This window comes from Vicugna pacos, chromosome 15 (assembly GCF_048564905.1).
Source record: "Vicugna pacos chromosome 15, VicPac4, whole genome shotgun sequence".
NCBI classification, from domain to species: domain Eukaryota; kingdom Metazoa; phylum Chordata; class Mammalia; order Artiodactyla; family Camelidae; genus Vicugna; species Vicugna pacos.
In genome coordinates, this window is record NC_133001.1 from 30168390 (window position 1) to 30192912 (window position 24523).

General features: G+C 43.0%; 2 long non-coding RNA genes across 5 annotated transcripts in view; one reads left to right on the plus strand and one right to left on the minus strand.

Annotated features, from left to right (window-relative positions):
* Positions 1 to 4800: 4800 nt before the first annotated feature.
* On the minus strand, positions 4801 to 5582 carry LOC140685713 (uncharacterized). Its single transcript, XR_012059069.1, has 2 exons — positions 5388 to 5582; positions 4801 to 5064 (listed from the first exon to the last, which is right to left on the minus strand). It is a non-coding gene; the product is annotated as an uncharacterized lncRNA (long non-coding RNA).
* Positions 5583 to 6650: 1068 nt separating this feature from the next.
* LOC140685711 (uncharacterized) overlaps positions 6651 to 24523 on the plus strand; it is a 28389-nt gene continuing 10516 nt past the window's right edge. Inside the window, exons 1-6 of one of the 4 annotated variants that reach the window (XR_012059065.1) lie at positions 6651 to 6833; positions 13520 to 13573; positions 20501 to 20647; positions 20875 to 20971; positions 22349 to 22427; positions 22741 to 22928. This is a non-coding gene — a long non-coding RNA (uncharacterized lncRNA). Of the gene's footprint in view, positions 6834 to 13519; positions 13574 to 14634; positions 14686 to 20500; positions 20648 to 20874; positions 20972 to 22348; positions 22428 to 22740; positions 22929 to 24523 lie in introns of those variants that run through there. The other 3 variants (XR_012059066.1, XR_012059067.1, XR_012059068.1) reach the window with 3 other exon arrangements.

A 24523-nucleotide genomic window follows, 5' to 3' on the forward strand; every position in this document is an offset into this window, starting at 1 on the left:
GAGGTAGTGTTTGTGTCACTACAAAGAAGCAGTGTAAGAACAGCTCTGGTGGGACAGCAAAATGCTTAGGAGACTAACCAGGGGCCAGAAGGCTTGGATTCAATTCCTGGTTCTATCACTTTCAGCTATAGAACCGTCAGCAGGTCACAAACCCTCTTTGCCTCGTTTTTCCCACCTGTAAAGTGGGGATGATCGTAGTATATATTTCAGAGGGTTGCCAATTATGTTTAGTAATAATAATTATCTTTGTTAGTATTATTATTGCATGTGTTACACTTATTCTGAATCAAAAGTTAATAAAGCCAAATACTACTTCCGATTAAGAAAAGTAAAATGTTAATCTAATATACACTTTTTAAAACTGTATTTTGCTAGTTGCACTTAGTAACTAAACAGTCAACAGGCAAACACTGTATGTCCAACGTATAAATGACCAACCCCCTCTGCAGGAATCTATCATGAATAAGCTAGGTTTGAAGCAAGAAAATGTCATTGGTCACCACACAGAGAAATGAGATAGACAAGAAACAGAAGGAAGGAAAGCAGCGGGTCAGAGAGTCTGAAAGGGATATGAAGGCAAGCTGTGTTCACATGAAAAGTGAAACCAAAAAATCCAGTTAAGAAACTGGTTCTCATATGAGAAACAGAGATAATAATACCCAGCTCTTCCACACTGGGAAATAGTAAGAGTATTAATTTTTATTGTTCTGATCTTTTTGACAGGAAGCTGTCACCCATTCAAGGTACTGTGTCTACTATTATATTCCATACCCTTGCAACTTTGAAAATATTACTTGCATAAATAGTAAATAACTAAATAAAACTCAATGTAAAAAATCTAAAAGATACACTTGGAAACATTTTTCATTCTCTGTTGGAAAATTTGGCTGAAAATTTTAATTTAACTATGATGTAATCTAGAGGACTTTCTCATCTGCCATCTTGAATTTCAAGGACTTTGTAAATGATGAGTCAATGGGACAAAATATATGAAACAACTGTTTTCAGACACTGGACAACCAGCAGCATAAAAATATGATTCCTAAGCAAAGATAAACCAGTGAGCTGAGTACTTGAAGGTATGCATACTCTGGAGTGCTGAGCAGGGAGGGGGAGATCAGGACAGCCTCACATGTTAAGGAGACAGAGATAAGAGTACAGAAAAGATAAGGTGATGAGAAGCTGCAGGGCAGCGATAAAGAGAGGAGGCACCTATGTAGAAACAGCACTAGAAATCTGCATGGAGTCCCCTTGAGTCTTTCCTGAAAACTAAGTCATGTATACGCAAGTTGAGCAAAGAACGGCTGAAAAGCTGCAGGCTGGACAATTCCCAGAGTTCACACAGGGTAAGGAGACTCTGAAGCTCTAACCAGCTTCAGTAGAAAAAAAATTCTTGTTGTTCAGCAGAGGCATTCAGTAGAAACCTCTAAAAAGCTATGCATTGGAAGCAGTGTCAAGTTCTACTAGAATAAAAACTACTCTAGACTTCCCATAACAAAGCATAAGGAAAGACTTGAAAGGATCAAGGTACCTGCCAGCACAAAGCTCAACACTCTTTAAAAGAAGGAAATAAAATCTAGACACTCAACAATGTAAAAATCTACAATACATACAACACACAAGTTAAAAAATCACCAGAATTACAAGGAGGAGAAAGTGACCACAATTAAGAGGAGCAGCAGTCAATAGAAAGAGACCCAGAAATGAACGAATACTGGGATCAGCAGAATGTGCAAAATGGTGAAGACTTGAAAAAAAAAAAAAAAGAACATGAGCAAACATACTAAAGAGATGGGAAAAAACATCCAAAAGAACTTCCATAGAGAAAGAAAAAAGAATCATTCAATGAATTAACAAAAAATTAAAGAAAAAAAATCAGTGAACTTGAAGACATAGCAATAAAAACTGAAGCAAAGAGGAAAAAATGCTTTAAAAAAATGAAAGTCTTAGTGACCTGAGGGAAAAATGTAACTTTCTAACATACTTGTAGTTAGGATCAGAAAGCAAATGATACTTGAAGAATTAATGGCAAAAACATTTTTCATTTTGATGGAAACTATAAATTCACAGATCAATTGATGCTCAACCACCTCCAAACAGGATAAATGCAAGAAAAGCACACCAAGATACATCATAATCAAACTGTCAAAAAATTGGCATAAGGAGAAAATTTTCAAAACAGTGGGGTAAAAAGACGTAATATGTACAAAACCACAATAATAGGAATTACCACTGACTTCTCATGAGAAATAATGTCAGGGGACAAGAGAATGAAATCATAAAGTTGCTCAAAGAAAAAGAAACTACCTAATATTTTAAATCAAGCAAAAATGTTCTTCAAAAACAGAGGCAAAATATGTTTTCAGACAAATGAACACTGAGAAAATTTATTACTAGTAGACCTGCACTATAAGAAATCTTGTTAAAGGAGGTTCTTCATGCTGAAGAAAAATACTAGATAGAAACTTAAAATAATACTAGATAGCAACTATTTTAAAGATGCTAATAGAATAGATCTTAAAAGTTCTCATAACAAGAAAAAATAATTTTATTGTAATTATGTATGGTGACAGATGTTAACTAGACTTATTGGGGTGATCATTTCACAATGTATACAGATATTAAATCACTATATTGTACACCTGAAACTAATACAATGCTATATAAACCAACTATATCTTATTTTAAAAAGTAAAAAAAGAAAGAAATTCAAATTTATGTGAAGGAATGCAAGTCACTGGGAATGGTAAATATGTGGATAAATATAAATTTTTATATAAGCATAAACTTTTAATCTTCCTTAAAAGTAAAAAAAAAAATGGTAACAGACTGTTAAAAACAATAATAATAATAATAATACATCATGGAGTTTCTAAGATATATAGAACAAAGGTATGCCAAAAATAGCAAAAAGATTGCAGGGAGTTGATGGTTGGTAAGACTCATATAAAGTGGTATAGTGTTATTTGAAATTAGACTGTAATAAGATAAAGATGCATATTGTGAATCAAAGGACAACTAAGAGAAAACAGAGCAGAGAAGTGCAACTGACAGGCCAAGACAAGGGCTAAGATGGAATGCTATAGATATGAATCCAAAACAATGCAGGACAAAAGAAATAACAAAAAAAGACGGAAAGATAAAAAATAAATGGCAAAACAGGAAATAACCATACCAGTGAGTATATTTTTGCAAAGGGTACAAACATCTCAATGAAAAGTCAGAGATTGTCAGGTTGGATATAAAAGCAAAACTCAGCTATATGCTATCTACAAGAAAACCAATTTAAATATAAAAACAGACACATTAAAAGTTGGAAGATGGAAAAAGATACCCCTCCCCAACCATGCTTTGGAAATATTTGTCCTGGCTTCACAGATTCCCCTGGTCCCAGCGTAAAAATCCTTTTTCTGTCTTCTGCATGGGTCTATTACCCACTCCCAACAGATGAGGCAGCAGTGCACTTACAATTCCTTAGTAGTTCAGCCTGTAACATAGGCAACTCATCCTACCTGATCAAGCTCTTTCCAAAGTAATACAATTTTCCTTTTAAGTATTTTTCACTTATCAATGTCCTTACTGAAAGCTATATTATCTTTTCAAATACTTTAAATTTTAAACCCAATGAAATTACCTGCCAGTTCTTAGTGTTTTAATTCATTCTCTTGTTTATCTTCAGTTAGTTCCATGTTAGCTTGATTACTAAAACAGATTTACTTAACTGAGCATTGCATGTTAACAGTACATTTCCGTGCAATCCTTTGTGTAAATTTAAAAAATGTCTCTAACAATACAAATGTCCTCCCAAGCACTCCTGTCAAAAGCTAAATATTTGGAAGCTATGAGGAAACTGTTTTGAAATAAAGCAGTAGATGCCCAGACTCAGTGACGCTCTCCTGTCAAGCAGCCCACCGCACAGGTGGACAGCCACCACGGACCTCGCAAACCTTGCGGGGCATGGGAAACCCAGGCAAAAAACCGTGACATCCTGGTACTTCTTTTGTGGTAAGAAATAAAATCCTTTTGCTTCTGCCCCAGAAATCTTGCATCTGCTGTCAGCAGCCACAAAACTGGCAGGCTGACTTGTTGGCTTGGAAGAAGAGTAAAAACCTCAGACCCCACACAGTTCATGACAGTCATTGCTTTGTCCACCGTGTAAAAAAATCTACGCTTCTTGAGAACAGGCACTCTAATAACTGGAGGCTGTGAGTCTCCTGCCACTTTGTCTAATTATAGTTTGGTGTTCTTAAAGGTATTCTTAAAATCTTAAACTGTAATCTGACTTCCATTTATATTTTAAAAAATTAAATGAAAAACTGAAACTGAGGAAATTAAAGAGATCAGGTTTCACCAAAGTCTTGAGACTGCCAAAGGTCTATGGCACTTGTAGAGCCCCAGCTCAGTCAGCTAGCAGGATTCCCAAGACAGATGAGGCCTCTTGGTCAGCGTCAGGGCCGACCACACCCAAAGGCAGGACACAAGCCCAGTCAGTCTTCGCTGCCTGGTTCCTCCTTCCCTTTCTGGTCTGATCTCCCCTGAGTTTACAAAAGCTACCTGGGTTCTCTTATCTACCTTATCTGTGGAAAATCACTTAACAAATTACTTTCCTAGTTAGGTCTTTTTGGCAAAGTGCTATTAGATTAAACAGTATCTCAGGCATGAAATTTCAGATATTTAGAGGCTCTCAAATACAAATACAAATCAACATGTTCCATATGTATATATGTATATGTATATATGTATATGTATACACACACACACGAAACTCCAACCAAAATAATGAACAGAGAGAGTTAAAAATAAGATTTAACTTTTGCCTGTTAAAATATCAACACATTTAAGTCCATGCATAGACCAGCCTTTGAAAAATACAGAAAGACACAAAAATCATTTAATGATTAGTGTATATTATACTTATATTATGCACGTATTCCTTATTTAATCTTGAATAATCCGTGGAAGATATTAAGCCTTTCTCAAAAAATTGCTCCTTTTCCTCTTGTTCTTCTACTGTGTCCAGTCCTAATCCAAGAACACCGTGATTGAGCTCAGAAACTACTATATCTAAATGGAAAGCACAAATATATTTTATTAACATACAGAATTTTGATAAAATTAATTTAATGATGCATCTATTGACATTATATTAAAAAACTTGAAAAAATTTAAAACATATTTAGTCTTACCCACCAAGTATAGCTTTACATTCACAACATGTAAAGATATAAGGCTTCTCCAGAGGTGTAATTTTAAACCTTCTAGGAAGATATTAAGTCTGTCTACATACCTCAGTAAAGGAGGCTCCACAATAGTTATAAATTAATTTTTCTAAAAATTCTAATTATAAGCATAGTAACCTGTCAACTCATGGCCCTCAGGTTTCTTACCAGTGGGTTCTAAGCTGTCAATCCTTAAGACAGAAGTTCCACTGCCCTTAAGAAACTGAATCCCTTCAGACTCCTCTTCTATTTCCATAATAGTCTTCTTTGTTTTCAAATAGCTCATATTTGTTCCAAGCAGTCCTAGGGATGGGATTTAATATAGTTGGATATTTATATTAAGAAAACTGTTTTGACTATTATGCATGGGCGGGGGCAGCGACACCGGGAGTGGGAAATGGGAGCAAATCCCCACTCTAGCATGGGGCAGCCCCAATCCTGCCATCTCCTGAGCACACCCCGACTGCCTCCCAGGAGCAGGCTGACAGAGAGAAATTCTTTCCAGGAAGCTGGGGCAGCTGAGGCTGCCCCCAAGCCAGGCAGCGGGGGAGATGGGAGCAAGTCCACTGGCTCTCCCAGGGCAGCCCGCCGCCTGCTCCCGGGGCCGGGCTGCCCCCTCCCTCCCGGCAGCACCATCAAGCACCCAAGGCCCACTGGCGAGAGGTTTGCCGCCCGGGACCACCTTGACCCGTGGGCACTGAGAAGGCACTGGGCACAGGGGGAGGGGTGGGGGCTTGGGAGTGCGGTCGGACACCCGGGCAGGCATTGGAACGGCCTGCAGCCCCACCCGCCCAGGCCGGGAACCTGGGACACAGGGCTGTGTGCCCCCACTCTGCCCGGTATCCCTGTCTGGCGGCTGTCGCCCTGGTGATCGGAACCCGGACCGCCCCGCCCCCGCGAGGTGAGGGGTGAGGGGGTCCGCTGGGGTATGGGTGCACTCCGGGTGTGGGGGATCCCGCGGGGAGGGGGGACAGGCTGAGAGGGGAGAGGGGTCGCTGGGAGTGGAAGTGACTCGGCTGAGGGTTGGGGGCTAATTCCTGGATGAAGGGTGAGGGGACTACCTCTGGATGGTGGGGGGACCCGGGGTGACCCAGGAGAGGTCCGCTTGGTTTGTGGGGGCTGTAGCTTAGGACGTAGTGGGGTGCAGACGGGGGCGGGGACTTAGGGGTGAGAAGGAGCCTTGTCCTGGGGGTCCGATCAGTCTGGGACCGGGCCTGGAAGGGGGTGGAGAGGCAGTGAGTGGGTTGGGGTCGGCGAGCAGGGGGAGTGGGGCTGGGGAATGTGGCCTGGCCCGGGGCGGTGGTCGTTCTAGTTGGGTGCTGGGACCCTGTGGGGTGCGGGGTGGGGGCGTTGGGGTTGGGGACCTGGCCAGCCCTGGCCGCGGAGTGGGGCCGCCCCGCCCCACTCGCGGGGACCCTACTGCGGGAGCCGCAGCCTAGCGTCCGCACTGAGGGTAGGAGGGGGAGGGGCGCGCGCGGACGCGGGAGCGCGCCCAGAGCCAGTGGAAGCTGGGCGGGAGCCGCGTGCTCCTGGACCAGCTCCCTGAAGAGGAACGCGGCCTGGGGTCTGGGCCGCCTGCCGCCTGCTGCCGCCTCTGCTGCCGCCGCCCGGCTGGTAAGGGGGCGCTGGTGGGGGCGCGCAGGTCGGGAGCCGGCGGGTGAGGCCTGGGCTGTGCAGCTGGGGAGGCGCACAGGGAGGGCTGCGGAGGTAGGTGAGGTCCTGGCCGCGTGGCCCGTTAGGACCCTGAGGCGGGCCCCAGGCCCGCCGCCCTGGTTGGGGCCCCCCCCAACATTAGTGCTCACTGAACCCCGCGTCTTTCTTGGCAGCCGCTCATATGCGGGCTTTGGAGTGTGGGAACAGCCCCGGAAGGTGGGAGGGCGCTGGACGGCCCCGGAGCACCTCAGACTGGCCCTCAGGCCACGGCCTGCCCGCGCGGGTGGGCCCGCCTTGGGAGCGGAGGCCGCCCCGGACCCTGTGGGGCACCTGCGAGCTGCCGCAGAAGAAGGGGCGAGGCCCGGCCTTTGGGAGCTTGTTAGGCTGCCCCCGAGATCCAAAGCTTTTGACAAGTGTATTTTTCATCTTCTGAGGAATCTCCCTTCTGTTTTCCACAGTGGCTGCGCAAAACTACATTCCCACCAACAGTGTGGGAGGGTTCCCTTTTCTCCACAGCCTCTCCAGCATTTATCCTTTGTGGATTTGAATGATGACCTTTCTGACTGGTGTGAGGTGATACCTCATAGTAGTTTTGATTTGCACTTCTCTATTAATTAGCGATGTTGAGCATCTTTTCCTGGGTCTGTTAGTCATTTACCTCCTCTCTTTTACAGCCTCGGATTTGATTCTTCCTTTCTCAGCCCACGTTCACTTCCCTGGCTCTCGCGATAGTTCACTGCTGCTTGATCATTGCCTTCCTAGTTCCCGTCTGTCCTTCTTGTACCTGTGTCTCCCAGCAGGGCACTTTTGATCTTTGGACTGGGATAGTTCTTTTTTCTCCAGGATTCTTGCAAATAGCAGATGCCTGCCATCTGTGACCTCCCCCTAGAACTGCAGCCATGTTCCCACAGTCCTGGTGACAGACACAAACGTCTGGGGAATGGTCGTGCTCCCAGTCTGCTCATACCTCCACACTGGGTTTTGCCAAGTACAGCTTCCCTTGTCCCTTTGCTTCCTCATTTAAACATCTTCAGCGGATTTCCACTGATAAGGAAGAAGACAAGAGCTGTCTATTTATCCCCCAGTTTTACTTCCCATTTCTGCCTGCCTTGGAGGTTGTGCTCAGTACTTTCTGTGCTTCTCAGCCACCTGTTTGCTTTTGCCACACCCTGCTCTTAGATGGCCTCTGTCTGTTTCTCCTACTCAAAGTCTCCTGTGCCCTCCTAGATGTAATTGAAATGTTAATTCTGCAGTGAAACCATCCCTGATCACACCCTGTCTCCCAGATGAGAAGGGATCTCTCCTTATTCGGAACCTCCCTTTTTGCCCTGTGGTGTGGAAACTGAAGGGAGACAGGGACAGTCTGATCCACGTTTGTGTTCCCTGCATCTCTGTCCTCGGTCCTGCCTTAAGGTCATGCTCAAGAAATACTCCTCGAAATAAACTGAATGGGAGGTCCAGTGAATCCTGCTATGCTGCCTCTGTTCATGATAATTGACTTCTCACCTACTATAAAATTTTCAGAGAAGTGTCATGAGAGGTTATATATATAGCTCCAGAGTGAAGTTTTAACAACAGATCTACTCCGTTCTGAAAGATACGTTTGTTCTTTCGTTTTACATCATTAAATTCCTTTTAGTAGCTAAGCTCACACATTTTCAACTCTTCATCACGAGTTTGATCTGTTTTTCCTGCAAATCTCAATTTGAGAAGCTGAGTAGAAGGAATGAAACCTGCTTCTAAGGTGTCCTACTAAAGGGCCAAGGGTAACTGAAGCACGTCTTTGAAATTAAGTGTGACCCCCCCCACCATTAATCCATCAAATTTTGCCAATGACGCAGCAAAACATATTGGCGTTTGGGGCATCTCTAGTGATTACCTGTGAGCACGTATCTTTGCCATTTGGACTGTGCTTCTGGTTTTCCTCATCACGCTCCATGGGGTTTACACCTGGGTCTGGGTGACACCTGGTTTAGAGCTGGCAGGTGGCTGGAGCCTCTGATTTGGTGCTACCGTGGAATGGCTCCTGGCCTATCTTCCTCTTCCGGGCTTCTCAGAACCTGCCAGGGCTTTTGCTGTGTGGGCTGTGCTTGCTCTGCTCCTGTGATTTGACTGAGATGAGTGCCATGCTGATCGACCCCCGGTTTTCTGAAGGTTATACACCCCCGGGGTCTGGGACATCTGGGAGTTCTCGTTTCTCTTGAAGCCCCCCATCCCAAACCCGTCACCAGCAGCTTCAACTCAGAGGCCCCACCTGGCGTGCCGCTGCTGGCCTGAGCTGGCTCCCTGCCCCACCAGACCCTGGAGTGCTCCCTGGTCAGCGACCTGTGATGCAGCTGCGATGGTTTTGGTACGAACAGACTGTGGTCTGCCTCAGTGTGAGAGGGAGTATGTAACCCTACACCAGAGGGAAATACAAACGACACAGTGCTGTAACATCGGATCGCTTTTTAAAACATATTTGTGGCAAACTTAAAAAGCATCCTTGTAGTAGGACTAATATGATCTTCCAGTGTTAATATGAAAATGGCTTTGTAGAAGCAACAGTCTATAGAAATCATAACTGACCTTCTGGGCTGAACATCCTTTTTGCCAGAAAGAGGCATTCAGTGTATAATACAGACTAAGTACAGTGATTTATAATTAACCACTTCTAAAGTTGGCGAGGTGCTAAGTAAGGATAACATTCCTTCTTCAGCTGGTTAGCATGTTTGGTAATCAGGCAAATGCAATGACAATCAGACGTCACAGTCTAGAGCCCAGTGAAATCAAATTCACTTCTCTTGGTGAAATAATTATGACAACACAAGTATAATGAAGTTTATGCTTTCTGTGATATTTTAGAAGTTCCGTTTATTTATTTTTTTAATTTTATTTTTTATTGAAGTGTAGTTGATTTACCACATGAGTTTCAGGTGTACAGCAAAGCTTTTCACTTATGTATGTGTATATATATGTGTGTGTGTTTGTGTGTGTATATATATATATATATATATAGTAGTTCCATTTTAAAAGGGAGATATCCACAATGAAGTATTTGTATTTACTGAAATCAGTTTTACAAAGTAGATCTCAGTATTTGTTTACAAATATGGTGCCTTCTTGTGATCAGTGATCTTGACAGAAGCTCAAGAATTGAGGTCTAGAGACTTGTTTTTTGCAAGCAGGATTTGTGCTTTTAAAGAGTTTTGGGAGATTTGGAAGGCAAAGAACATTCAGTTAAACATTTGATTAAAAACATAATTTTGAGGGGGAGGGTATAGCTCAGTGGTAGAGTGCATGCTTAGCATGCATGAGATCATGGGTTTGATCCCCAATACGTCTGTTAAATTTAAGTAAACAAACAAATAAATAAACCTAATTACCTCCTCCAGAAAACAAAACAAAACAAAATTTAAATCACGTGATTTTGATTGATTTCTCTATTCCTTGGATAGAATAAATAAAACCTTGGGTAAACATAACTACCACGTCTGCAGTGCTTGCTATGAGCTGGACATTGTTCTAAGTGCATCATGTGACTACGTAATCCTCGAAAAAACACATTTTACAGATGAAGAAACTAAGGCCCAGAGAGATTGAGTTGTGAGCCTGGAGTTCCCTGCTGCATAGCAGAGCCAGACTTCAGACCTGGCCACAGGGCTCTGGGTCCATGTCCTCCTCTCCACCCTCTGATGCCTCCATAAGTCAAGTCTCCACTGAATGTTTTTTATTTGAAGTTAGCTTGGCAAATTCCAATGGCACAAAACATCTTTCACAAATTTTAAATGTCAGTATTTATGGAACTTTCACAACAAGCATTTAACAAAAGTCTAAGTGGAGCTAGTGAAGACACACCAACAGAACATCAGCCCCAACAAATCCCTGGGTCTTACCCCAGACCTGCTGAATCAGGATCAGGGCAAAGAGATGGGCTGTGGAGGGAGAGAGAGAGAGGAGGGGTGGAAGACACCAGTGCAATGTATTTCTGAAAACTCCCCAGGGGATTTCAGTGCACAGCCAGAGTTGGGAATCACTGGTAGAGGGTCTGCATCTTTTTTTAAAAAAGCCTTGATTGGCTTCTGAAATAGGGATGAATGTTGGCAGATGTGCCTGAACATGTTGGGGATATACATGGTGACACAGAGCATCCAAGAGAAAAATAGAGCATTTCTTATGGTCTTCACATTTTTAATACGATTTTACCTTTTTTCCTGGTTCCTTCCAATTCTCTTGTTAAAGATCAAAACTTTAGTCCTGGAATTTGTAAATATTAGCCACTGGGCAGGATCGCCACTTCCCCACCAGCCTCTGTTGCCCACATCTGAGAATATGGTTTCACCACAGCTATTGAAACATAGGAGATTTATCATTTATTTAGCACACTTGTGGTTGCCAGTTTATGGTGAATTGCTCCTGGCAGGACGTATTTCATTGGATGTACGTTTTCAGAGATTATTATTTACGTCTTGATTCCTCATGTTCACCTTAGTTCCACGTGGGATTCCAGAACTTAGAGAAAGAATATGCATGGTGTTAGAACATATAGAAATCATAAGATGGCCATCAGAAAAATCTTGTCCTAATACTTTTTTCGTAGCTAGTTGACTATTGTTGTGAAAATAAGCATTCCCCTTTTTCACAGCGAGTTGATTTCTATAGAAATACTAGCCAAGGATTATAGGATAGAAGTGAAATAAAAATGAAGACCCACATGCTGTCTGTGTGCAGTGATGGCAGAGTAAATGCCCATGACTTCACCGGTCTTTTCCCTGGTCCTGTGTGTGTGGCAGTGTCGTGGCTGAAGAAGTTCAGCAGGGCAGGCTGTCTAAACTGGGTTCTGAGCCATTCATAGGTGTTACCAAGGGCCTGCCAGGGGTTGGGAAAGACTTCTGAACTGAATAGTAAGAGCTCATGAAAGATGGAGAAAATGAGATTCCAGCAGAGTAAATCTATGCCTTTGACTAGGAAGAAAATTAATCTCTCCCAAAGTGAATGAAAGGTTATAGAATCCTTTATTTTAATTTAGCTCTTTGGTTTGTGGAAGAGAAAAAAATCTATATTAATCATTTTTATTTTGGAATCGATGGCATAACAGTTCATTTGTTTAGGAATGCATACTTGAGGTTGTGCAAAGAACTTTGCTTTCTTTTTTTGATTTGATTAATGATGTTTCCTGCCAAGGACGATTAATTGTTCTGTGGATTAAAGTCACATTAGCACAGTGACATTTAGGATTTCAGTCATGATGCAGTTCAGAAATTATTTGGAAATGCCAGCAGAGAAGATATACTGGAGAAACTCTGTCTTGAACTTTGAAGTGCTGGGTTGAATTAATGCGGTGGAACCCAGTCTTTATGGGTAGAGACAGACTGAAGAATCTGTCACCGAGGTTGGTTTCCATGTGACTGACATCTTCCCAGCATCCATCCTTGTCAGGCGTGGCTCCTGGCTCCTAAGCTGCTCACGAGGGTTAAGGACCAATGTCATCATCCAGGCTCATATATTAGGCAGGAACGTGTATATAAAAGATTTTGAAAAGCATTCAAGAGCATCTTGTTTAAATCACCTGTAAGTCATAAGAATCAACTGCCATGAAATGACAGCTCATAGTGAGAGACTTACAACTTGACAAACACTTCTTAATCCTTTAGAGCAGTTGAAACTTTGGAAAGCTTATGGGTCTTGACATTTCCTTCTATTTATAGATCAATGACTAGCATATGGGTCAGGTCAGGATAATCTTATCAGAAGCATTTACAAATATTAAACATTTACAAATATTAAGCATTAATATGAAATTGTTATGTCCTTTACAAGGAAAACAAACTCAAAAGACTACTTTCATAGTCTTTTGAAATAATAAACGAGCTTTTATCAGCCTGCATAGAAGTGTATGAAGTTCTCAGGTTAAAAAATGGAAGAGTTCATGTGTTTCCTTTACTCAGAGGGCTTGGAGTTTCCAATAAAAAACTGAAATTGGCTCACAAAAGTGTCGCTTTTGGTATATCTTCATTATAAATTGTACTTTCCAAAATATGTTTAACCTTTTAAGGCATGTTTAGAACAAGCACGAATGGAATGAATCATTTTTAATTTCAGAAACTTGACACATTTCTACTATCTGTGTCTCTTTGAAGTAGTAGTTTATAGGGAAACATCTCTGTCCTGTGCCTCTTTTTTCACTCTTTTGAGGTTCAAGATCATTTGTCAGATACTGCTTTAAAGTCTACTGTAGACCTGAAATTTGCTCTGTGTTTTAGACATAAAAGTAGAATTCAAAGTTTTAATATGTCTATACCTCGAACACATAAGTCTAAACGAGAGGATAAAACATGTACACAAAATAACCATGATCTAAGTTAGGTTGTGATTTAGACACTGGAAATTCCTGATTGCCATTTCCTGTAGGGGTATGGGATGTGACTTCTGTTGAAAGGTCTGTACCACAGTGAACAGCCCTCGAATATTTATGGAAGGATGAACACTGAGGGGGCTGCAGGCATTTTATATAAAGGTCTCTCCTTCGGTTGAGGATGGGGAGAATACCTTGATGACTTTTATACTTAAACAAAAACCTAGGTCGAATGTTATTTTACTGACGCAGGGATTACACATGTGCATTTTTGTAGACTGTCCGGTTGACCATCGTGTTTGTGTTTTTCCAGGGCAGTCGAAGTGAAGTAGGGCCAGTCGGACCCCCAGGACCACCAGGTAAACTGGTCAGTAATATTTCTAGTCTCCAGCAGCTTATTTGCTTCCTATAAAATGCAACAAATTTAAAAAAAAAAAAGCCAGGAGAGAAAAACAAGTTACAGAGGGTGATTTCATCACCCTTGATTTCTCTTCCAGGGTGAGTGTGTGAAAAGGTAAATGTGAGATTTCCAGTTAAATCTAGGAGACCCCCAGAGGGTATTTCAATCTACGTGGCTGGTAGCATTTATTTTAAAACTGGGGAGATGTGGAGGGCTCCGTGTGACCTCTGCTGGTTCTTGGAATTGGAAAGGACTGTGTGTGAATGCTGCCTTGTTCTCAGGCAGGCTTGTTTACACAGCGAGTGGGGCTGTCCTCATCCCAGGGACTCAACTGAAAGAGCCCACAGTTGGGAAGGTGCGTAAAGCATGGAACTGAAGACCTCAGAGGTGGGGTGGTGGGAGAGGGGATGGGCTCTCTTCTCCTGAGAATGTGGCAGATTGGAGGAGCAGGATTAAACCGAGCCCAGCACATTTGTTTCAGACAGGAGTCAACACACCTGAGGCCATGTCTGGCTTGTGTGTTTTCTGTGTTGCAGTAACTGTGCTTCTGGGGACTCTGTGTTTGTCCTTCAGGGTTCTTTGGGTAGCGCTGGCCTCCCCAGCGTTCCTGGCCCCCCTGGACTTCCAAGAATGAAAGGTGACAGGGGTAAGCTCTCAAGCTGTCCAGAAGGTTCCTTGTTTGGAAGGCTGATTTCTGCTATGTTGAGAAACCAGGCTTGCTTTGGGCCCCGTGGAGAATTTTTCTAGGAATTATCATAGAGATCTATCCAGAAAGATATCCTAAAGTACTGAGAGTGGAGGTTAAGAAGCCAGACATCTACTAATGCAATAACTTTTTAGAAGGGAAAAAATAAAAGCCAAGTAAAGTAAAAATTTTAGCTGTAGTCACACTTCCTATTTAGTTGTAAATTTACATTCCTACTTGCCACATTTTACCTGAATGTGGTCAGAGATCACTTCAAGTGGCCAGTGAGTTTTTGGACAGTTGTCAGTTTCTCCAGGTCATTCCTGACACTTGCTAGGTGGTGAGAAGATGGCATTTCTCTTCGGTTGGCGAAACTGGTCCAAAGGGTGAACCGGTAGGCTCCATCGTCCGAATAGTGTGAAATACAGGGTTTAATGTGCGTTGATGAGTTTCACCAGCACTGGCCGATTTGTGGGCAGTTTCTCTGAATGTGTTTTGTGAGTGACGCCCAGGGTTTAATTTGGTCTGTAGCTTGATCTACTATTTTTACAAGCTGGAGCTAATGAAGGCTTTGCCTTCAAGACTACACACTGTCTGCCTTTGAAAAGGGTGGTCCTGTCTCTCTTATTCACTGAATTGGTTTACTCCAGGCTGATCATGCCCTCCTGAGCCATACCATTTTTTTTTTCTTTACCCGAGACCTTAGCAAATAAACTATGCAGGTGAATTAGAGTTAGACCTCCCTCTGTTCTTTGCTTTCTGCTGTCAGAGCCCTTTCTAACCCTTCCCTAATTACAAAATTGCTGGTACAGTCAATAATCCTTAACTTTAGCAGAAACTCAGCCTCACCTCCTGGTTTTCTCCAGGCTGTTTTCTGGTTGGGAACAGCCCCTGACAGCTAGATTGGAAAGCCGCTGAGAGCACTGTGTATTTCTGCATGATCTAGGGGGCGCTGTGGGGGCTTAGGAATGCTTAGCAGTATTGGCTGGTGAAAATTGAGCCAAGGGACTAAGAATTTTAAACAATGTGACATTTAGTCTTACTTTTTAGGGTGTCTCTGGGGAAGAAGGTGAAGCAGGAGAAGGGTGAACTCGTAAGAGCTTTTTTTCTGGTTATTGATGGAGACGTCCTGATTTTAACTCTATTAGAAGCATACATGTTTTCTTCTCGCTGACACTGCTATCCTTGCTGACTTCTTTAAAGGCTAAGATGTTGCTTATATAGCTGGCAGATGACCCCCTAGAATTGTAGCCAAGACCAAGTAAAGCAGAGGGAAACACCCGCAGATCAATAGACCTAGCCTGAAGCACTTGAAGGGCAAAGTGTTCCCCTTAGGGGGCAAATTTTCAGTCACTTTCCATCTAGACATTCAAGGTGATTCTTACATGACTGTAGAAAGTCTATGAACAGTGTTTATCATGGAAAGAAAAGGAAAGTTTTGTTACAGTTGGAAAGTTGTGGCTCACGAGTGTGACCCTGGTGGCCATTCTCCTGAGTCTAAAACCCTCCAAAGAAGTGACTTCCACCCCCAGAGGAGGCTGCAGCTGCATCTCCAGGAAGGCAGTGAGAATGAGAGCAAGTTGCTGCTGCCGCCGGCACTGCTGGGTCTGCGGGCTCAGCTGCCTGGTTTTGACACAATGTAACGTGACCTGGTGTGGAAGCACACTGGGTGCTTTGGGGTGGGGAGGTGACAGAGTTCTCATAAAATCTTTTCAGAGAGCTTTTAGCACAGGAGAAAACTCTGGTAATGTTGCTTAATTCAGATTTTTAGAATTTAGAGTTACTATAAGTGTGACATCTGAATTAGGCTGAGCTTCCTAACAATTAAGTGAATGACAAAAGGATTATTCTAATTCTATTTTCTATTCAAACTGTTCATTTTATAAGCTAAGAGGACTTTTTTAAAAAAAAAATTTGAGGGGGAGGTAATTAGGCTTATTTATCTATTTATTTAATTTATTTTTTTAATGGATGTACTGGGGATTGAACCCAGGACCTGTGCTATACCCTCTCCACTAAGAGGATGTTTTAAATTATTCTCTTTTGTAGTGGAGATGCACTGATATGCTAAAACAAGCTGAATTCATACCTAGAACCAATGGTGGGAGATATTGAAGTTTGTTTTATAGGCATAAAAGCATGCATATTTATTCGGATAGACTTTTGGGGACAAGTTTGAAAATATTGTTAGGGTTTCAAAACTGAAGCCACCTGGTTTAAATATCTATTGTGTTATATATAACAACATGGTAGTTTAATATTTTTTGACTTACACATTTAATTCTCAACACCTAGCATTTTAGATCTGGATGGAGCCTTGGAGAGCTCCTATTCAACCCTGGTATTTAGCAGACAAGGTCACCCATGGCTGGGAGGTTACAAAGCTCACACACGGTCATAAAGTTAAGTAGCAGAACTAGGACCAGAATCGAGATTTTGAATCTAATGTGTTTCTGCGGGGCCAGGGTTCTTTTGTTTGTGGTGTTCTGTAGACTTCAGCAGCACAATCCCTCTGAAATATTTTTACTGAACTATCAGATGTGAATACACTCTTCTACTATAATTGGGTTTTATTGATTTAGGGAGATATAGGGTTACCTGGCCCAAAGGGATCTGTAAGTATAACAAACAGTTACGGTATAAAAATAAAAATATCAATAAAACTGTAGAAAATACAGTGTTCTGCTTTATGAAATCATTCTGTAAAACTCAATTCTAAAAGGACTTACATTTAAGGAAATTAATGTCTAAATTTATTTTTTAAGTAATGAATTAGTGCAAAGGAAAAAAAAAAAAACCTTACAACACTGTAAATGGAACTGCATTTTGACCTAACCATGCCAAGGGAAGTTTTTTTTTCCTAAGTGGCTCACTGAGTATATGTCGTAATTTGTTCCATAATAAGTCACTTTTACAAGAACTGAACTGTGCTTAGCAGTGAAGAGAGGATAACTGAATTTCCTTGTCAGTGATATCACTGCAAATATTTCAGTAATTTTCTTAATCTCCTGCGTATTCTAGTTGCAGAAGTAAGTCACAGGCACTGTGCTTAAGAAAATACAGATAATTATTAGAGGTAGAAAATGGTCACCTCATTCAATTGATCACTTTACAGAAAGTCAGCTGATGTCCCTAGAGATGAGATGAGTTCAGAATTAGAGAATCAGTAGCAGACCTCTGATGATTTGCTAAAAGTTGTGCAGATTTATTACAGTAAGAAATTTAGGGTAATATAAGGAGAAAGGATGAAGCTGACTTCAGTTTCAAGTGTCGCTACCAGCAGGATCCATTAATTTCCAAGTCACTCCTGTTTCTGGAATCCACCACCCCCTCCCCACCAAAGCCCCTCTGTCCCTGTGCAACTCATTATCCTCACGGCCGCCAGTGCCGTCTAGATAAAAAAAAGGTAAAGCCCACAGCCTGTCCCTCCTCTGCTTAAAACCCTTCAGGAACAACACTTCATAGAGTAAAACCACAGCCTTAGCGAAGCGCACACAAAGCCTTCAGCAAAGCGGTCCCTGCCTCGCCAGGGTCATCTCCGACCTCTCTGGAGCTTTATCTGCTTGCAGTTCAGCTAAATGTTTCTTCATGCTGTGTGCTCTTCTCCCAGCCTGGAGCACTCTTCCTCTTTCCTTAGAATAGTGCCTCCTACTTAAGCACTTAACACCATCCTCAGACCAACTTTCTCCGGAGGGACCCATCCAGGCTGGGTCCCAGTGCGCTGCCCTGGGCTGATCACACAGCACTGAGATGGAAATGATCACACTGTGTCACTTCAGCTGCTTGCATGCTGCTTCTGAACGCCCTGTGACAATCTCGGGCTTCAGGTGACACCTCTGTGCCTAGGACTCCCTGACAGCCATGGCTGAGGACTGAGAACAACGTAAAGAATGAACTTGGGTAGAATTTGGGAATGGAAATCCTCCTTTACTGTCTAGAAATAATCACTGATGTCCAACGGTGATAATTCAAGTTATAAAAGAAAAATGTGGGTGAGCAATGCAGATGTCAAATGAGTTCATTTCATTTAATTTTGGATATAATACTAGGAGTTAGTTCTTGATTTATCGCCACCCTTCCTACCCTGTCTTTCCCAACCCTTCCCAAGTAACACCGATGAAACTGAAGTACAGCCCCTGCATCAGGGGAAATGGCTGCTGAGAGAAAGGCTTCCCCTTTCCTCAGTGACTTCAGCCCGGACAAACCCGGCAAGTGGGTGAGGTCTGTTCCCCGGGTTCTATTTCAGCAGCCCACTCCTCAACTGATAAATTCTTTCCCAAAGACCCGGGACCCCTGTGATGTCCTGGCCATGTTGGCCCTTGACATCTTCATCGAAACTGCCTGCCCCTTGTTCTAGCAATATTGCAGACATTGCCAGCCAGGTATCACCCTCAAATTTGGTCTCCTTTGTTTTCTCCTAGTTCTAGTTCTTCCTCTCCTCCTTCTCCTTCGCCATCATCATCGTCGTGGTCACCTTGTCCTCCTTCTTCTCCTTTTCCTCCTTCTTCTCCTCCTCCTCCTCCTTTTCCTCCTCCTTCTCCTTCCTCTCCTTCTTCTCCTCTTCCTCTGTTCTTCTCTCTTCTTCTCCTCCACCTCCCCCTCCTCCTTCCTCTCCTCCTCCCTCTTCTTCTTTCTTTTTAGCAGCTTAGAGCAAAGCCATTTACTAAATCTCAATTCTGCAGGTAAAAGTTGGGGTTGATTCAACTGGACTCTGCTTGGAATCTTGAAAAGCCAAAAACAGGATATTGGATGGCTAAGCTCTTATCTGGAGGCTCTGGGGAAGAACCCACTTCCGAGCTCATTCATATCCTAGTGGTTGTATAACTGAAGTCTCTGTTTCCTGAGGCCACTGGCTGTCAACTGAAAGTCCCTCTCTTCTCCTAAAGACCATTCACATTCCTTCTTATGTGTCTGCCAGTTCTTAGTGCATTCTGAATTCATTTGGTTTCTTCTCTGGGTTTTATTTTATTTTTTTATAAGTTGCTGTGGTTTTGCATCCTAGTCACCTGACAGGTCCCCCGCCTTCATTCCATCCTCAGCTCTCCCCACTGACCCTGACTTTCAGGAAGTCTTTTAAGCCATAATTTATTCAAAGAAGCAATTTTGACAGGTTGACTTGATGAGTGTCAGGGTTTTTGTTTGTTTGTTTTGTTTTTTTGCATAAAGAGAGATTGGGAAAAAGCACACTCCCTGAGCTTCATTTCGATGTGTCTAGGGAAAGCATTGCTTCACCACCTTTTTTCCTTTAGTTTAAAACATTTGAATGTTGGAAAGAGTAGGCTTTTTCTAGACGAATGTTGCATATGAAACAGAAGCAGGATTGCATTGTTTTATGAACATTCATGTCTTGAGCACTAGCATTCCCTTGATGCCTCCTGCCCTTTTATCTCTCATTCTTATTCTGTGAACAGTTGTACACCGGAACTAGTATGCCACAAATTCCACTAGAGGTGGTTTAACAACAAGTGAATAAATTTAGTCTCCTTTAAAGCAATCATTGTAGATGAGGACTTTAAAAATGCTTTTAGTAGTCTGCTTTCAGAAGGAAAATCTAATTGGTGTATGCTTTTGTGCTAAAGAAATAATTGGTTTATTTTTTTAACATCTTTAATATTTAGATTTTTAACTTCCTCAGCACTTAAATTATGGACTCTCACTTTTTGTTTGGGTATTTTAAATACATCGATTTAGTTCCTGCTAGTATTTGATAATTCCCAGACACGTGTGACTTCTCCAAATGCTCCAGAGACTATTATAAAGGCTAAATGACTTACGTTCTTGGAAATATATTTATTTGATGCTTTCTGTATTGCTGATCTACCACGTAACGTGTCTTGTGAACTCAGCGGTCTTTTGGTGGCCAGGAAAAGTTAACATGTTTCATTAAAAACTACCTTGCTGTTAGAAGTGGATCAAAGTATGAAGAATGTGGTTTCAAAATGGATTGTTCCAATTAACATTTTGAAATAATAACCATACCAAAAAGACAGATCTTTAAAAAGTTTACTTGAACTGGAATTTTAAGAGATGGCAGCATTGTCGTGTGGCCTTGTGTGTCTTTACCTGGAGGATTCGCAGCCTCTGAGCAAATACCTCTTAGGTAATGGAGCTTAAGTCAACCCGCAGCTTCATGTCAGTGCCTGTGTTGGTATTAAGCAGACACATTACCTGTGCGTGGCCCAGTTTTACGGTGCGCTGTTGTGTTCCAGGCAGGTAACCCTGGGGAGCCTGGCTTGAGGGTGCCTAAAGGAAGCCGGGGGCTTCCTGGAGAGGAAGGACCTCGAGGACCGCCTGGACCACGAGGCGTGCAGGGAGACCAGGGTGCCACCAGCCTGCCTGGTATCCAGGGCCCTCCAGTGAGTGATGGGCAGTCCCTGGGGTTCCCTTTGGAAACTCCATCCCACAGTACCGGGTGGGGGCAGAGGGGCAGTCGGGCAGGACGAAACCTCAGCTCCTCAGCAGCTGGGCCATTTCCCTTGTAAATCCAGACGATCTGGCTCCTTGCCAAGTCTGACACTTGCTCATCTAACAGTGTCCCCTTTATGGTTCCGTATACAACGGTCTGTTTTCTTTTCCGTCCCAGGGTAGAGCACCCACAGATCAGCACATTAAGCAGGTTTGCATGAGAGTCATGCAAGATAAATACGTCAGAATGGCTTGACATTTTGTATGCTTTAAAGGTGGGAGTTTTTTTTTTATTGAAATGTAGTTGATTTACAATGTTTTTGTTAGTTTCTGGTATACAGCATAGTGATTCAGTTACACATATCTTCTGTTTCAGATTCCTTTTCATTGTAGGTTATTATAAGATATTGAATGTAGTTCACCGTGCTATGCAGTAGGACCTCGTTCTTTATCTGTTCTGGATATAGTAGTGTGTATTTGCTAATCCCAGACTCCCAATTTATCCCTCCCAACCCCTTCCCCTTTGGTAACCATAAGACTCACAGACATAAAGGTGGGAGATTTTGAATAACATTAATTTCAATTCTGTTTTATCCAATTTGTTGCCATTTGCAATAGCTTATAGCCTCAAAGAAAAATTTTACCTTTTGGGGTTAGCCTGGATTTTTTTTTTTTTTTTTTGCCAATGGGGTTGATTTACAAGAAAGTACACCTCATACACACACACACACACACACACACACACACACACACATTTTTTTCCCCTTTGGAACACAAATTCTCAGAACCTTTCTCCTGTTAACATCCTACCACCTGCTGTGTACCTGGCACTGACCTAGACTCTCTCTGTGGATTATGTGAGAAGTAACTGGCAGACTCTGTGCCTCTAGGAAGCATAAGGACATTGCTTCTACTCAGGTACCATGGATGTAGAAAATCAATAACTAGAATTTTACTAAAGTAGTGATATATTTTTGCATGTTAGCCTTTTTTTCCAAATTCATCTGTAACTATGGCAATGCTATTAATTATCGTGTTCTTTCGTACATTCATAAGGTAGTAAGTTTATCTAGTAGGTTCATCAAGTTTTCCAGAATGGAATCATCACCTCTGTATTTGAAAACCACTGCTGTCGACATTTTATCTTGAAACGATATTTCAATTTTAAATATTTCACACTGAGAATATTATGACTTTATGCTAACTCTTACCTAAAGAAGGCCAGCGTAGGACACTCGTATTTGGACAGCTTTAAAATCTTGGTTAAAAAATGGGTTTCCAATTTATATTCTCCTTCACACTCTAAAAGCTTTTTTAAAACACTGCACTAGAATATTTCCCTGAGAGCATTTTAATGGGACCGTTTTCCTGTTCTCCATGGTTACTGTGGATGGTTCTTAGTCTCTTTAATGATTCCTGGAAAAGCCTACGCAGTTATTAATTTTTCAGACAGACTGCCCATTCTTAGGGAGCGAGCACTAATGTCTGGTGTCTGTTCCAAGCATGAAAAAACTTCTGAGAAGGATTATTAATAGGAAGTCATGAATTCTCTGGATATTTCATGTGACTTAAGTATCTTCAAGCTAAAAATGTAAGCCTGGGTCTCAAAGGGTGTTTTGGTACTAATTCTGGATGATGTCCTTGGCTTTCAGAAAGCTCCTGGACATCCACTCCCTACCCATGTTGAGAAACTCACTTTCCTCCTGGCTTTCAGATAACCAGCAGGTTCAGGTGAGACCCTCACCCCTGAGGAGCACCGCTTAGCCCAGAGCCCTGCAGTTTAAGGACTTTAATTCCCTCCCCCGTGTCTCAAAGCAGCAGGACCAGGTTTATCCAGGGAGGGCTGAATAGAAAAGCATCCCCAGTGAAGCTTCCTGGCAGAAAGCTTGTGAAAAAAATGACCCCGCTTTACTTATTTCTCACCGCCGGTTTTGAAGCTGTGGTGACACGCTGAGAAAAAAACACACTTGAAATACCTCTCTTTTCATTTGAATCACTTGCATGTGTCTGACTATTCTGGGCTCTTTTGTTTATTATCTTCTAGGGCATTTTGCTGAGATGGCTGCTAGCCTCAAGCGTCCTGACTCGGGAGCCTCTGGCCTCCCTGGGCCACCTGGACCCCCTGGTCCCCTAGGACCCCCGGACAGAATGGTTTTCCTGGCCATAAGGGACATCGTGGCCTCCCAGGCATGAAGGGTCCCCTAGGGGCTCTCGGTTTGAGGGGACCTGAAGGTAAGGCATTTTGCCCCCGTGGAACCAGGGACGTACACTGCCCTTTTTCAGATGAATTCACGTGTCCTAGCAAGCGCCAGCTGTCTGCGCGGTAAGATGGATTGCTCGCTTTTCACAGTGGTGATGGTCAGGACTGGAAAACTGTTGTTTGATATTTTCTTTACCTTGGTGTATGACAACAGTAGACCAAACACCAGAATTAAGGTCCCTTGCCTTTTGGTGCCAGTGTTTTTCAGTTACAGTCTGCCTTAACCATAGTTCAAAATAAACCTCATGGGATCTGGTAAAGGATCATTCAGGTTTTTATTTTTATCGAGACCCCTAGAATCATCATAGAGTTGTTCTGAGATGGCAACCAGCCCTTGAAGATTTGTGCGTGTTAACTTAAACCAACAGTTTGTTAGGACGTCAGAAAGGTCACATCAGGAGTTAACGCGGCCTCCCCCACCCCCCACTTTCTTGCCTCCCTCTTCTTTTAAAGAGTGACACTGGCTGTCAGATTTGAGGGACTTTTTTTGTTCAGCTCTGAAATTCAGTCTAACTTTATTCCTTATTTAAGGCATGAGAGACTGTGAGAGAGTTTGTTTCTTCTCCATTTATTGAAAGCAAGCTAAGCCCCTGAGACCAGTTATTTTGCAGGGGAATAGGCTTATGAATGGGTTAGGTATTCCGCAGAACTTGGAGGAGGGCTGGCTGCCCCCGGTGGTGTTTGCTATTTGAGCTGAGTAAGTCTGTCAGCTTGGGGTGGGAGTGTGCCGGGTAATTTACAGAGAGAACTGAGAGCGAGGAGTTTATGTATCACGAGGAGGGACTGACAGCTCTCCGGGGAACTTCAGAAAGACATGGCACCAAAATCAAGAGAGGATGTGTGTTTTTTAAACAGGGGTGCCCCAATTAGGGATAAACATTATGGTGTGAGTGGTCAGAAGTCAAGCCAGCTGCATTTTGGGATCTGTCTGTGAATTGCTGACACGTTCGGCTCACTGCACCCTCAGCTGGAACAGCGTTGTTCATTATTTCCTATTTGGCATGCGCAGAGCGGTGTGTTAATGGGGCCCCGGGTCAACCTGGCAGATTTCCAAGTTTTCAGAGGCTGAACACAATCAAACATGGAGAGAGCTCAGAGTGCATCTTAAAGAGAACCGGGTGTTTGAAAGAATCCCATGGCCACTCACCTTGGTCCTGCTTTTACCTTCAGTTCAGGAATTCTGACCAGAGGTGCTCTCCCCAGGGTCGGGCCCTGCTTCCTGTGTCAACTCTTCGAGGAAACTCCACCACTGCGGGCGGACTGCTGGCTTAGTTGTCTGTGTTGTGGCGGAGCCCATGCTTTCCTGAGTTCCCTGCTGAGCCGTGGTTCCCAAAGAGTGGCCCCCGCTGCGTCCGCATCATCAGAGACCTGTTAGGAAAGCAGTTCTCCTGCTGGCCCAGACTCACTGAATCAGAAACCCTGCAGTGAGGGCAGCAGTGTCCGTGGGGGGCGTCACCCATCTTCCCACTGAGAAGGAGCATCTTGTAGGGCTGCCAGCCCTCTCTTCTCTGGCTAAAGTGAAGTCTCCATATTTGGGACAGAGCTTAACTTTGACTTAGTAAAGACC